Source organism: Camelus bactrianus, chromosome 20 (genome assembly GCF_048773025.1).
Source record: "Camelus bactrianus isolate YW-2024 breed Bactrian camel chromosome 20, ASM4877302v1, whole genome shotgun sequence".
Classification (NCBI taxonomy): domain Eukaryota; kingdom Metazoa; phylum Chordata; class Mammalia; order Artiodactyla; family Camelidae; genus Camelus; species Camelus bactrianus.
The window spans coordinates 211,741-224,172 of NC_133558.1; the positions used below are offsets into that span (position 1 = coordinate 211,741).

General features: G+C 57.3%; 1 protein-coding gene across 5 annotated transcripts in view; it reads right to left on the reverse strand.

Moving 5' to 3' along the window:
* Positions 1-9,938: 9,938 nt before the first annotated feature.
* EXOC2 (exocyst complex component 2) overlaps positions 9,939-12,432 on the reverse strand; it is a 142,848-nt gene continuing 140,354 nt past the window's right edge. For all 5 annotated transcript variants that reach the window (XR_012500855.1, XR_012500856.1, XR_012500853.1 and 2 more), the window contains one exon: positions 9,939-12,407. The gene's annotated coding sequence lies outside the window, so the exon portion shown is untranslated. The remainder of the gene's footprint in view (positions 12,408-12,432) is intronic.

A 12,432-nucleotide genomic window follows, 5' to 3' on the forward strand; every position in this document is an offset into this window, starting at 1 on the left:
TAAGAGGTAAAGTGAAAATTACGCTGTTCAAGAAAACAGGAATTCCATTTCCAGAAAGCGACAGCCCAGCACTCAGTTTGGCATCCGCTGTGTCTGCAGCACGCCATGGGCCGTTCTCGACTGCAGTTGCTGGTTGATTGACTTTCTTCCCTAATACGAACCCTTGAAGACAGGAGCTGGGTCCCCGTGGACCTGTCCAGCCGCAGCCCCCAGCCCCTCAGGCACCGCACTCAGGACTCAGAAGGGTCTGTGGCGTCCGGCAGTGTCCAGTGGGATGTGAGCTGAAACAAATGGGACACCCACCCACAGAACGGGACACCGGGTGCCACTCCAGACGTGTGCAGCGATGAGCATTTCTTGATGGGGAGACATTCTCTTATGTTGTTAGGTAAAAAGCAAAGTTTCAGAACAACGTGATAAAGGTTGAAAACTTTTATGGAGTCCATGCATAAAAATTTTTAAAAGAATAGTCCAAAGTATCAATTGTATCCCTGAGTGTTGGAGTAACGGGGATTTTTACTTTTTATGGGTGCTTTTCTGTATTTTCCAACGTTTCTCCAATGACCGTATATTTAGTTACCAGAAGGGAAAAAAGCACAGATGCAACCTTCTATGTTGACGCATCCTCTTCTGTATATGTATGCTTTCTGTTTCTTATGTTGCTGCTTGGGTTCCCCAGTGGCCTCGTTTCCAGGTGACACAGTGCAGAGTAGCCCTTCCTGCCTGGAAGCCAGGGGCCTCAGTGCTAGTTTCCCTGGCCCTCCCTTCCCCCCCTCCCCCACCCCACCCTCCCTGGGAGACCTCCCTCCCCCACCCCATAACCTCCCCCTCCCCCCCAGGGGAACCTCCCCCTCCCCCACCCTCCCCCAGGGTAATCTCATCCCTCCCCCACCCCGTAACCTCCCCCTCCCCCCCAGGGGAACCTCCCCCTACCCCTACCCCCACCCTCCCTGGGAGGCCTCCCTCCCCCACCCCCCCGGGAAACCTCCCCCTCCCCCACCCCCACCCAGGGTAACCTCCTCCCTCCCCCACTACCACCGCCACCCTCCCTGGGAGACCTCCCCCCCCCCCAACCATCTTTCCTCCTCTTGGCTCACTCTTCGCCTTTGGCCCCAGTATTTACCATTCCTGTCAACGCAAAAGGTAGGGTTGCTTGGAAACAGGAAGGAAAAGATCATTGATGTATATTTTTAATTGTGGTAAAATACACAGAAGTAAAATGTACTGTCTTCAAGCGCACAGCTCAGTGGCATTAAGTACGTTCACCTAGTGCCGTGCAGCCGTCACCTCGGTTCCTGCCCAGAGCTCTTCATCTCTCAAACTGAAACTCTGTCCTCTTTGACACTAACATCCCTCCCCCCGAGCCCCTGGAAACCACCATCTACTTTCTGTTGATGAATCAGTCTCCTCTGGGGACCTCACGGAAGGAGAGACATTCAGTATTTGCTCTCTGTGACTGGTTTAGCTCACTGAACACGATGTCGGCAAGGCCGTCCTGTCGCAGCCAGTCTCAGGAGGGCCTTCCTTCCTAGGGCTCAGTGTGGCTCTGTGTGTGGAGGGACTGCGTGCCGATGCCCACTCATCCTTCTGGGCCGGCATCCTTCTGGGCTGCCTTCACCTTTCGGCTGTTGTGAGTGTTCCTGCTATGAATGTGGGGGTGCAAATATCTGTTCGAGACCCTGCTTCTAATTCTTTGGAGTATACATGGAATTGCTAGATCATATGGCAATTCTGTGTTTAATTTTTGAGGAACTTCCATACTGTTTTCCACAGCCGAAGCACCATTTTTCATTCCCACCAACAGCCCACAAGTGTTCCAGTGTCCCCATGTCCTCACTGACACTTGTGACTTTCTGAAGAACAGTTTTTTAAGACTCTGTCCTTCCAGCTGACACCTCCTGAAGACCCACTGCGTTCCTGGCCCTCGTCTGGCTTCCAGGGACGCCCCGGGGGGCCCGTGGGCTGGTGAGGGAGCTGTGAGGACGGAGCAGGCGCTGTGGGTGGCGGGGCCAGTCCTGCCTCCAAGACGGAAGTGTTCTTGTCCCCCTTTTTTCAGGTGGAGAAGCTGAAGTTCCTGCCTCGTGTTGAACAGCTGCTAGGAGGCAGAGCCAGGACTCTAGCCCAGATTGCTCTGATTCCGAGCGGTAGCCCAGGGGCGGGGGTCAGAGACACGCACCCAGCCCAGACTTCCTGAGACGCTTCAACTTTTTCGCCAGGAGGAGCCCACAACTACACAGGAGCCCCCACGTGGGTGGGAAGAGACTGGAAACAGAGATGTCCAGAAAGGCAGAAGAAACCTGCTCCCGGGCTCTCATTACATTTCTGCGTCCTGGGTGCCGAGATCTTCCACACCATCAGCTCCTCCGCCCTCGACGTGATCCCAGGGCACAGGTGTGTCCTGTCTTACCTCGTCGTTGGGGGCTGAGCGCCTGGAGTGGGCACCTTGCGGGGCTGCATGGCCAGTAAGTCCCCGGGAAGGGACCGACCCCAGCTCATCCTGCCCCGGGCCCCCCGCTTCCTCTGTAAAACACTCTTGACTCTTAGTTCCTTCTGTGAAGGGGGCTCGACTGTCACAGGGTTGTTGCCAGCATTAGTGGGTAAATGCTGCGAGAGTTAGTGCTGTGGAAATTACTTGTAAAAGCTTGGTTTTTATTATGAGCCTCTTTGAGGGTAGGGAAGGTGTCTTATTTCAGTGTTTACTAAATTTTAGTCACATACACTCTGCCTTCACAATTTTGTTTATGATTATGTGAATATTACCTAATTAACATTTATGATAACAAATACTATTTATTCAATTTGTGAGTTTCTATTTAAAATGTGACTTCTCAAAATATATTTGAAAGCAAACCCGTCCTTCCACGAGGTTGCCCAGTGAGTTCTGTGGAACTTCTGGCATCTCCCATTGACAGGGAGACGGGGAGACGTGGCAGCTGGGGGTGTGGTTAAGACCCTGCGAGGCTCCGGCCACAGTGCCATCCCCCGAGGGCGCCCACCCGCCTGACCAGGGGTTGCTTACCCCTCCGGGGGGCTCGGGGCCCGGGCTGGAAGGCTCTCCCAGCTCTTCTTGCTGCAGCCCAGGGCGAGTGCCAGGAGCCCGTCTGCCTGTTCCCTGTAAGCCCAGAAAAAGTCCCTTCAGTCCGGGGTGATGATTAACTGCTTTGCAACTCGAAAGCAACACCAGCAACAAAAGCAAAACCTCGGGTCAGGGGAAAAGCGCACCTTTGCTCATCCCACAACCCAGTCCTTGGGGCAGCCTGGGCCCTGGGGCTCTCACCCCGGGCACTGCGTGAGCCCTCGTTGCAGGGGTGTGGGGAGCCTGGGGTGGAGCTGCCCCCTGCCCCGCAGCTGACTGACGAGCGTGCCCCCTTTAAGGATTCTGCGTCTCCCCTCCTGCCTCTGCTGCTCCCTACCCGTGGTCTCCTCCAGCGTGTCAGCTGTCCCCTCGGATCAGGGTCCTGCAGGCTCTCTCAAGTGGAGGCTTCCTGTGGGGCTGGGGCTGGGGCTGGGGCTGGTATTGACCACCCTCACCTCTGAGGGGCCGCAGAGAGGGGGCTGCAGCCCCTGTGGGGAGAGCCCAAGGGGGCCACGGGGCCTGTAGAGAGGGACAGAGCCTGGGCAGCCCAGACCCTAGAGGCTGCTGGCAGGGCAGTGCTAGGGTCACCAGGCTGACAGCCTGGGCAGAGCTGGACACGGACCAGGGCCGAGGAAGCTGCAGGTAGACGCTCTGGCCATGTGTCAGGCTAAACAGAAACCAAGAAACTCCAAGATCTGCTTTCTCAGGTGCATTTTGGCCACTGTCCTGGTGTCACTGCTGCCTCTTTGCAGAGAGGGGAAAGGATGGCCATGTGCGTCAGAAGCCTCGGTGCTCTCTGCCACGGTGGGCAGCCGGGCTCTGCCCTTTGTGGTGGGTGTCCGGGCACAGGAGGATGCAGCTCGGGCCGTGGTGCACTGGCTCCAGTGGTCATTAAATATTACTGAAAATTTAATACTGTAAGTACATGATCAATTATATAAAAAAGAAAAATAGCAAGTCCTCAAAACACTCATTCCTTCCAAATTATGTGGTTACAGGTTACCATTTTCTGTGCTCTGGGGACTGTGTAATGGTGTCTGTGCTGTGGAAATACCACACAGCCATGTGCAGCCCGCCATCCCCTGGCTCTGCACTCAGTGTCCATAGCTGGAACCTGGCCTTGGGGGAAGCCTTCACCCCACAGCACTGCGGCCCCTCCAGCCTCCTCCAGGCCTGCAGACAGAAAGCAATCAGGATGTCTCTTGAGCGAGCATGGAGGCGGGGACAGTCCAGGGATCTCTCGCTGCTCCCAGACCTCAGGCCGCTCTTGCCGACCTGGACAGTGGCCTCCCTGCACTGTGTCCTGTGGGCCTCTCACTCCAGTCCCCGTTCTCCTTCTCTGGGCCACCGAGATGCACCACGAACCCCTCTCAGTAATCCAGTGTTGCCTGGAGCCCTCCCTGGGCTGGGGCACAGAGGAACAGCCACCCTGCACTGCTGTGCGCTCCCAGGGCCTGCCTGGCCACGGCCATCGGCCTCAACGAACCAAGAGAGGCGGTGCGGGTGGGAGCAAGGGAGCCACTCGGTCTGGGGAGGGCTCGGCCCAGAGCGCATCCAGATTTCTTTCCTAAGTGGGCTTCCTCTTGCCTGTCACTGCGGTCCCTCGTGGTGGGGGGTCGCCAGGATGAGTTGGTGGCTGCAGGGCCCTGGGCACGGGCCACCCTGAGAGAAGGGCCCACAGGACCCAGGCCCAGCCCCCCAAGAGGCTGACCTCCACCTGCAGGGCCCCGGGGAGGGTCAGCCAGCAGGAGGGATGGCCCCTGGTGACCTCAGAGGTGAGGCCCTCCGCTCAACAGAGCAGGTCACAGCCCTTCTCCTCAGGACAGCCCTCCTGTCCGGACAAGCCCCTCCTCCCCGATCTGGCAGTGCAAGCTGAGCGGGCGGGGAGGTCGGAGCAGGTGAGGAGAAAGTTCAGGGGACACGGTCCAGGCCCCATCTCCCTAGTCAGCAGCAGGCTTCCAGGTTCCGAGACTTTCCCGCCTCCTGCACGTCACCCAGGCCAGGAAGGCGCGTGGTAGCGAGCGCCCAGGGGAGCAGCCTGGCTTTCTAAGGGACCGACTGTCTCAGACGCCAGTCCTCGACCCCAAGACAGGCCTCACACCTTCGAGCGGCTGTGCGGACGCAGTGGACAAGCTGGGCTCTGTCCTCGGTGCCACGTTCTGTCCCTGGGTCGCTGCAGTCATGCAGCTTCTCCAGGTGCAAGCTGAGCCCTGCAGCACCAGGAGGGGTCACGCTTTGCTGTCTCTGGAGACCAGGTTTCCACCAAGTGGCTGAAGCAAGGTGCCCAGGGCTGTGGGGGGGAGGCGCTGTTTCGGAAGTTGTGCGTCTGGGACCAGGCGGGGTGCTGCTGCGGATGTAATTTGTTCTCTGCGTCTTCATTCCAGTGATGTTATTCTCCAAATGTAGACACCTTCGATTCAGCTGCATACCCACACCACTGTTATGTCCTTGTTAGTAATTCCTATTTCTTGTTTAGTTTCCACACAAGACAGGGCTTGCCTGTAAAACGCATTGACAAAGGCAGCATTCTATATTTAGTGGAGAGATGTTATCTGCAAATCACAGGGAAGGGGTCACACCAAGTCCTCTGTTGATGGAATAAGCCACGGGAAAGAAGTGAAGTGCACGAGTCGCTGAGAAGCAAAGCCAGCTGGCTCTCTCCAGCCAAAAGCCCTGGCCCACAAGGGTCCTGCACGTGGCGGGTAGCACGGCCGCGTCCCTTCGGGCTGAAGGAACCGCGGCTGGAACCATCCGCTCCCGTCCTGAGACAGTAATCTTCTGAGGGCACGGGTGTGCTTGCACCACACCCCCCTGTGACCCTTCTGGTCACATGTGACCAGAAGCACACATGTCCCTTTGGCTTTCAAATATGAACTCGAGCTGGAGATCAGGCACCGTCCCGGACGTCCACCCACTTTTCTGGACGTGGAGACTGAGGCGCAGGGAGGGGTTCTGTGGGGGCCTCGGCGGCAGACGGCAGCTAGGATCTGGGGCTGCGAGCCCGGGGCCCCGTCCGTACGACAGGTGTGGCCTTGGTGGCCCCTGGCGCCCTGGGGCAAGGCCTCGGGCAAGGGCCCTCTGGTCCTGTCCACTGCGCTCACTGCTCCCTCACTGGGACTGGCGTCCTTGCTGGGTGAGGCTCCCTGCAGGGTTCTGGGAAATTTGGCCATTCCTCAGAGTATCAGCCAAGTACTTCAAGTCAAGTTCCTAAGACGACGTTACTGGAGCCCTCCCAGGTCCTGGGTGGGCTTGGGTACGGGGCTTGATGCTTGCAGAGACACGGTTCCCAGGGGGACGGGGTGGGGGCCGCACATGGGAACTCTGTGCTCCCTGTGCAAGTGTTCTGCAGACCTAAAGCTGCCCGGAAAGGTAAAGGCTGTTCCCTAAAAAGAAGACAGTGTCAGTGCCCCAGGTGGTTACAATCAGCACCATCCCTAGCCTGATGGGAAGTTTGTGCAAATTAGCACAGGTACCTCTTTCTTACAGCCTTTTTTTTGCCAGCAACCAGGACGTGGTACTGATAAATGTACAAATATAATGTATATGTATATTTACAAACACAGACATGAGACTGGGAGGGGTACGGCGCCCCTAGTGTTGTGCAGTGGACAACCTGCACAACAGTGCACAGCAGCCCTCCTTCACCGTCCGTCCACGGGGGAGGCCAACACAGACCAATTACTAGACTGAAAGGTGAGTCAAACCAAGTCCAATAACGAGAAGACAGAAGTGTGGGGAGGCAGAGGACAAGGATGACAAACAGACAGAATAAGGACAGGAATGGGGACCAGCTGGCTGCGGGGAGGTGGATGCAGCCGACGCTGACTCGGCCATGGAGGAGCCGGGGCCCATGTGCACCATGGGGCCACACGGGACACCCAGTTGGTCTCACGACTCTCCTGGGGCAACACATCCACCGGGAAGCAATGGCCTTCTTCACTCCAGCGTCACTGCCGCCAAGAGCAGCCTTGAAACACATGCTGCTCCCAATACCGTGGCCTGGACCCCAGCACAGGGCTCGAGGGGGCTGTCTTCCAGCACTGGGGCCTCAGGCTTCCACGTCCTGGCTTAGCCCTCCTGCCCTGCTCACTAGGCAAATGCACGGACGGCCTGGCCCCAGGGAGCGCCGCCCCACCGTCCACGTCACACGAGTCTTTCTGAACAAGCTACAACGAACATCTCGGCAGAGGAGGAGGGGGCCTGGGAGCCTCGCTGCCTCCAGCCTTCCCGCGGGAGCAGGAACAGAGACCCAAAGAGAGGTGGTTGGTGCGGCCACACCGTCCACAGGGGTTACTTTTTCGCCCAGCCCATCCACGGACAGTCTGCAGGAGGAAGGCCCGAGGGGCCAGAGCTCGGACACACGACCGTCCTGCCATGGAGCCCCTGGGAAGCGGCGGCTCGAAGACAGAGTTTAAAACTGACGGCGATGTTCCTTTCCACCGGGGCTTCCAGGAATATTCCATCTTCATTGCAGCTGTGCTGTTTGCAGATTGTCACGTGAGCAGCAAGTGCGCAAACACACCCATGGACGTCACACCCGCCAAGCTCAGCACCGCGGCCGAGTCTCGGAGACGCGACAGGTGGGGGCAGGCGGGCCTTCACTGGCAAAGAAACCTCCACCGAAGAAGGTGTACGGACGGCCAGCAACCACCTGGAAAGATGTTCGACACCACTGGTCATCCGAGAACTTCAAACAAACTGCAACGAGGTCTGTACGCCTGTGAGAACGGCTAAGATGAGAAAGAAAAACCTGACGACAGACACGCTGACAAGGACGCAGACCGCCCCACACTCGCGTCTGTCGTGGGGGAGAGGGCGAGGAGCAGGTGCAAAGGCCAGTCTGCAAACCTCCTTGGCCGTTTCTTACAAAGTCGAGCAGATACCACCCCGTGTCCGAACTATCCCACTACCAGGTGTCGAACCAAAAAAGGGAAAACTTACCGTCACATAAACATAAATTCATCTTAAACGCATTTTTTTTAAGTGAAAGAGGCCAGACTCAAAAGCGACCTCTTATATGATTCCACTTATGGGACATCCTGGAAAAGTCAAAAAATGATCAGGACAGAGAACAGATCAGCGGATGTCGGGGCGAGGACGAGGGAGTTTGGGCAAGTGACGCTTGAGAACTGCACGTCAGAAAGAGTGACTTTTAACAGTATGGGGATTCCTCAAAAGACTGAAAACAGACTTGCTCTATGACCCAGCAGTCCCGCTCCTGGGCATGTGTCCAGAAGGAGCCCTACTTCAGGATGACACCTGCACCCCGATGTTCACAGCAGCACTGTTTACAACAGCCAAGACATGGAAGCACCTAAATGTCCATCGACAGATGACTGGATAAAGAAGCTGTGGTGTATTTATACAAAGGAATAATACTCAGCCATAAAAAACAACATAATGCCATTTGTAGAAACATCGATGTCCCTGGAGAATGTCATTCTAAGTGAAGTAAGCCAACAGAGAAAGAAAAACACCACATAAGGTCGCTCACATGTGGAGGAGAAGGAGAAGGAGGAGACGGAGCAGACGAATGAGCGTAAATGTAAACCAGAAACAGGCTCACGGGCATAGAAAACAAGCTTGTGGTTGCCAGAGGGGAGGTGGGTGGGAAGGGACAGACTGGGAGATCGAGGTTTATAGATCCCGGCAGGCACGTGTAGAACAGAGAAACCAGATTATCCTGTACAGCACAGGGAGGTAAACACAAGACCCTGTGGCAGCTCACGGTGAAAACGATGAGAACAAATGTATGTGGGTTCACGTGTGACTGGAAGCTGGTGCTGTGCACCAGGAATTGACACAACGCTGTAAACTGACTGTAACTCAATCAAAATTTTTTAAAGAGTGAGTTTTACTGAATGTACATTTTTTTCTATTAAACTACATCAGAAGTACATATTTCTGGCGGCTTCTAATCTCGGGAAATTCATTTTCCCTTTGGAAGAATGTCATAGAATTCTGTTCTTCTAATAGATAACATTCCTAGAAATGCCGACCTAAATTTCAAGAGGGAAAACAAAAGAGAGCCGCTGACATTGCCAACAGCTTCTGCCGAGCCCCCGCGCTGTAGGGTCAGGAGGGAAGGGGGCCGAGTCGGGGCACCTGGAAGCCACAGGGGGCGAAGTGGGAAGGCACCTGCGGCGTCAGGCAGTTTGTTCGCTTTTCCGTAAACGTGGAAGCTGAGGCCAGAGGCCACTTTTGCTGGGCCCAGCGCTGGGCCCGGACGTCCGCGTGCTGGGGTGGTGACCACCGGTGCGTGGTGAGGGCGGCGTGGGGTGAGGAAGGAGGCGGGGAGTGGGCGGAGGGCAGGCGCCCCGAAGTGCGCCCCTGGTGCTGTTCCTGTGTCTGCCACCAAATTCTCACGGCCCTGGCTCTTCCCATGGAGTTTCTCTCTTGCTGGACAAAGTTTCAAAATTCTAGGGCCCTGGAAACCTTCCACAGCCCCCACCAGGCACCCTCAGCACAGAAAAGCCAAAATCCTGCACTCACTCCATTCCTTGGCTGCCCACCCGCCAGGCCCCCGAGACTTGGTGGGAGCCCGTGGTTAGAAGGTGCCGGGGGCCCTGGGCAGTCAACGCCCTCTCCTCTCTCTGGGCCCCGGGGTGGCCGGGGCTGTGGGCTGTGTCCTGTTTGTTCTGCATCCCCAGAGACCTGCCAGCAGTTCAGGGTGGACTGAGGGTTCGTGAAGATGTGCGGAAAGAGGAGCTCGGGGCAGGGGAGCTGGGCTTGGAAGCTGCCAGGCTCTGCCTCTCCCAGGAAGGGGGAAATGGCAGAGCCCTGGAGATCGCACCCCGTGGGCAGAGGTAGCTCACCTCAGATGGGCTGTTTGCACAGCACCTCAGACCACACACACTCAGAATGAATGTTTCATAAGTGGAATGAGAAATGCTTTAATTGCAGAACCGGCCAAGGGGCTTCTAAATGGAGGATGTTCAGTCCATGCTGGCCCTTTGGTGCTGTGCGGTCGGTCCTCTACGCTGGGGGCTTGCCCGTGAGACCCCCAGTGCGCGGGGCCGCGGAGGCACGCAAAGACGCGTGGTCCCGGGGCAGTGACTCCCCTCCCACTCCGCAGGCTCGACGGTCAGCGTGCACGGGGGGGGGACGCCCGGTCAAGCACAGCTATCCAGCCACTGGAAGCGCTGTGCGTTTCCCCCAAAGCCTTGGCCTTAGTCGCCGGCACAAGCCGATGCACAAGGGCGTTTGCCTGCAAGCGGCCTCATTTGTTTTTGATTAAGATTAACTTTGTGTCATGAAGAGAAACGAAAGCAGCCTTCCTTCATGAGGCACCACAGCCGACGTGCCGGCTTGGGAGGCGGCGGGGGCAGGGTGCTGGCCCCAGAGGCCCCCGCCGGGAGGCTGCCGGCCTCAGGGACGCTGCCCGATGGCCGCTCGTGAGGGCCTCCGAGTCGCTCCGGGTCACTGCTGCGTGTGACTCTGAACTCAAGACTGTGTTGACTGGACCCTGAGTAATACTTGGCTCTCTCCCCAAATCAGTCTCATCGGCAGCTATTGAGAAAACTCAGGAGAGTGTGTTACGTCCTGCCCAGGGAAGGCGGCCAGGAAGCGGGTGCTGGCTCTGACTGGGCTTCATGCACAGAACGTGAGACGTGCCCACCGACCACTTTCTGGGGCGCAGCTCAGGCCTTCAGTTCGTTCACACGGCAGTTCAACCATCACCAAGGTCTCATCTCTGAAACCGAGACTGTCCCCATTAAACACAGGCCCCCCTGGCCCCTGGAGCCACAGCCCAGCTGGTGGAGCCAATGATTCCGGGCCTGACGTGAGTGGACTCCCATGGTCTGTCCCGCAGCCTGTCCTCTGCAAGGGCCCGTCTCCTGAACGTCTCGTCCTCGCAGTCACCCGCGCTGGCGCAGGCGTCAGCACTGCCTTCCTCTCCAAGCCTGAGTGGTGGGCCGCACTGCTCATCCACCGAGCCTTCGTGGGTGGACGCTGGGTGGCTTCCACCTCTTCGCCACTGTGCACGGATGTGCTACGACCGTGGGGTTACAGGTATCTCTTTGAGACCCTGCTTTCATGTCCTTTGGGCTTGTACCCAGATGTGGAATTGCTGGGCCACATGGTAGTTCTGCGTTTAATTTTTTGAGGAGCCTGTCTGCTGTTTTCCACACGGCTGCACCATTTCACACTCCCGCCCTCCCGCCGTCTCAGTCAGCCTGGGCCTCTGTAGCCAGCTCCCGGGGCTTTGGTTCTGGGGGCTGAAGCCCACAACCGTGTGTCAGCAGACGTGGTGTCTGGGAGCCCCTTCCCAGCTTGTGGGCAGTCGTCTTGCTGTGTCTCCCACAGGGTGGACAGAAGGGGCGAGGCGTCACCAACCCCATGAGGTGAAGCCCCCTCGTACCATTACCTTGGGGTTAGGGTTTCAGCACACGAGTTTGGGGCATTCAGACCACAGCACCCCAGGACTGAATTTTCTTCATGTTGGAGACAGGCAGTTTTAACTGAGTGGAGTTCATGGGTAATGAGAGGAATGTGAGCAGGGAGGGAGGACAGGCCACACGCCCTCCGGCCTGTTCGGGGGCGGGCGCCTTCAAGGGTGTGTCCTTGGTCGAGTTTTGAGGCAGGCACTTTGGCAGGCGGCAGTGAGGAACACAGACACCCTGGGCAGAGCCCGCCCTGCATCCCAGGGTCCGGGCAGGGCCGTGGCCGAGTCCTCTGCCCGCGGCATCAGGACAGCCAGGGAGACCAGGTGCTGCCTGAATCCGGTGGGAGGTGGGGAGTCCGCACACCTGGGGCAGACCAGGTTTTTAGGTTCTGGGGGCACTTTCTGCAAGGAGGCAGATCTAGGAACATCCAATAAAGGGACGCGCCGACATGGATTCAGACTGTTTTGAGGACGATAACCAAAGCGACATGCAAGTAGCTGTTGTTTGCAGCAGTTAACTTGTCGCCTGCTCGACACAGCTCCAGGAGGGGGGAGCTGGAATCCACACACACACAGGACTCGGAGCTCGGGGCGCGGCAGACGTTCTCTGAGACGTTCTAGATGGTAGACGTCTTTGGCCCTGCGGCCTAAAGGGAAAACCGAGAATAGTCCGTCCATCTGTGTTGCAAACTCCCCGGCTCCACCGGGTTGGGAGGGCGTCGGAGGGCAGACAGCAAGAATCCCATGATCATGGCCCCACTAAACTCCACTCATGGAAACTGGAATTTCATGTCTGATCAGATTGGGCCCCCAGAATGGGGCTGCTGTGCCCACCGGGGGCCTCTCGCCTTCCTTTTTGTCTCAGACATGTCTCCACCTCAGCAGGGTCTGCAGACCACAGCCTGCGGGTCCCACTCAGCTCGCTGGCTTTGAATTTTTCACCAACTGTAAAAAAAATGCAAAAACTCTT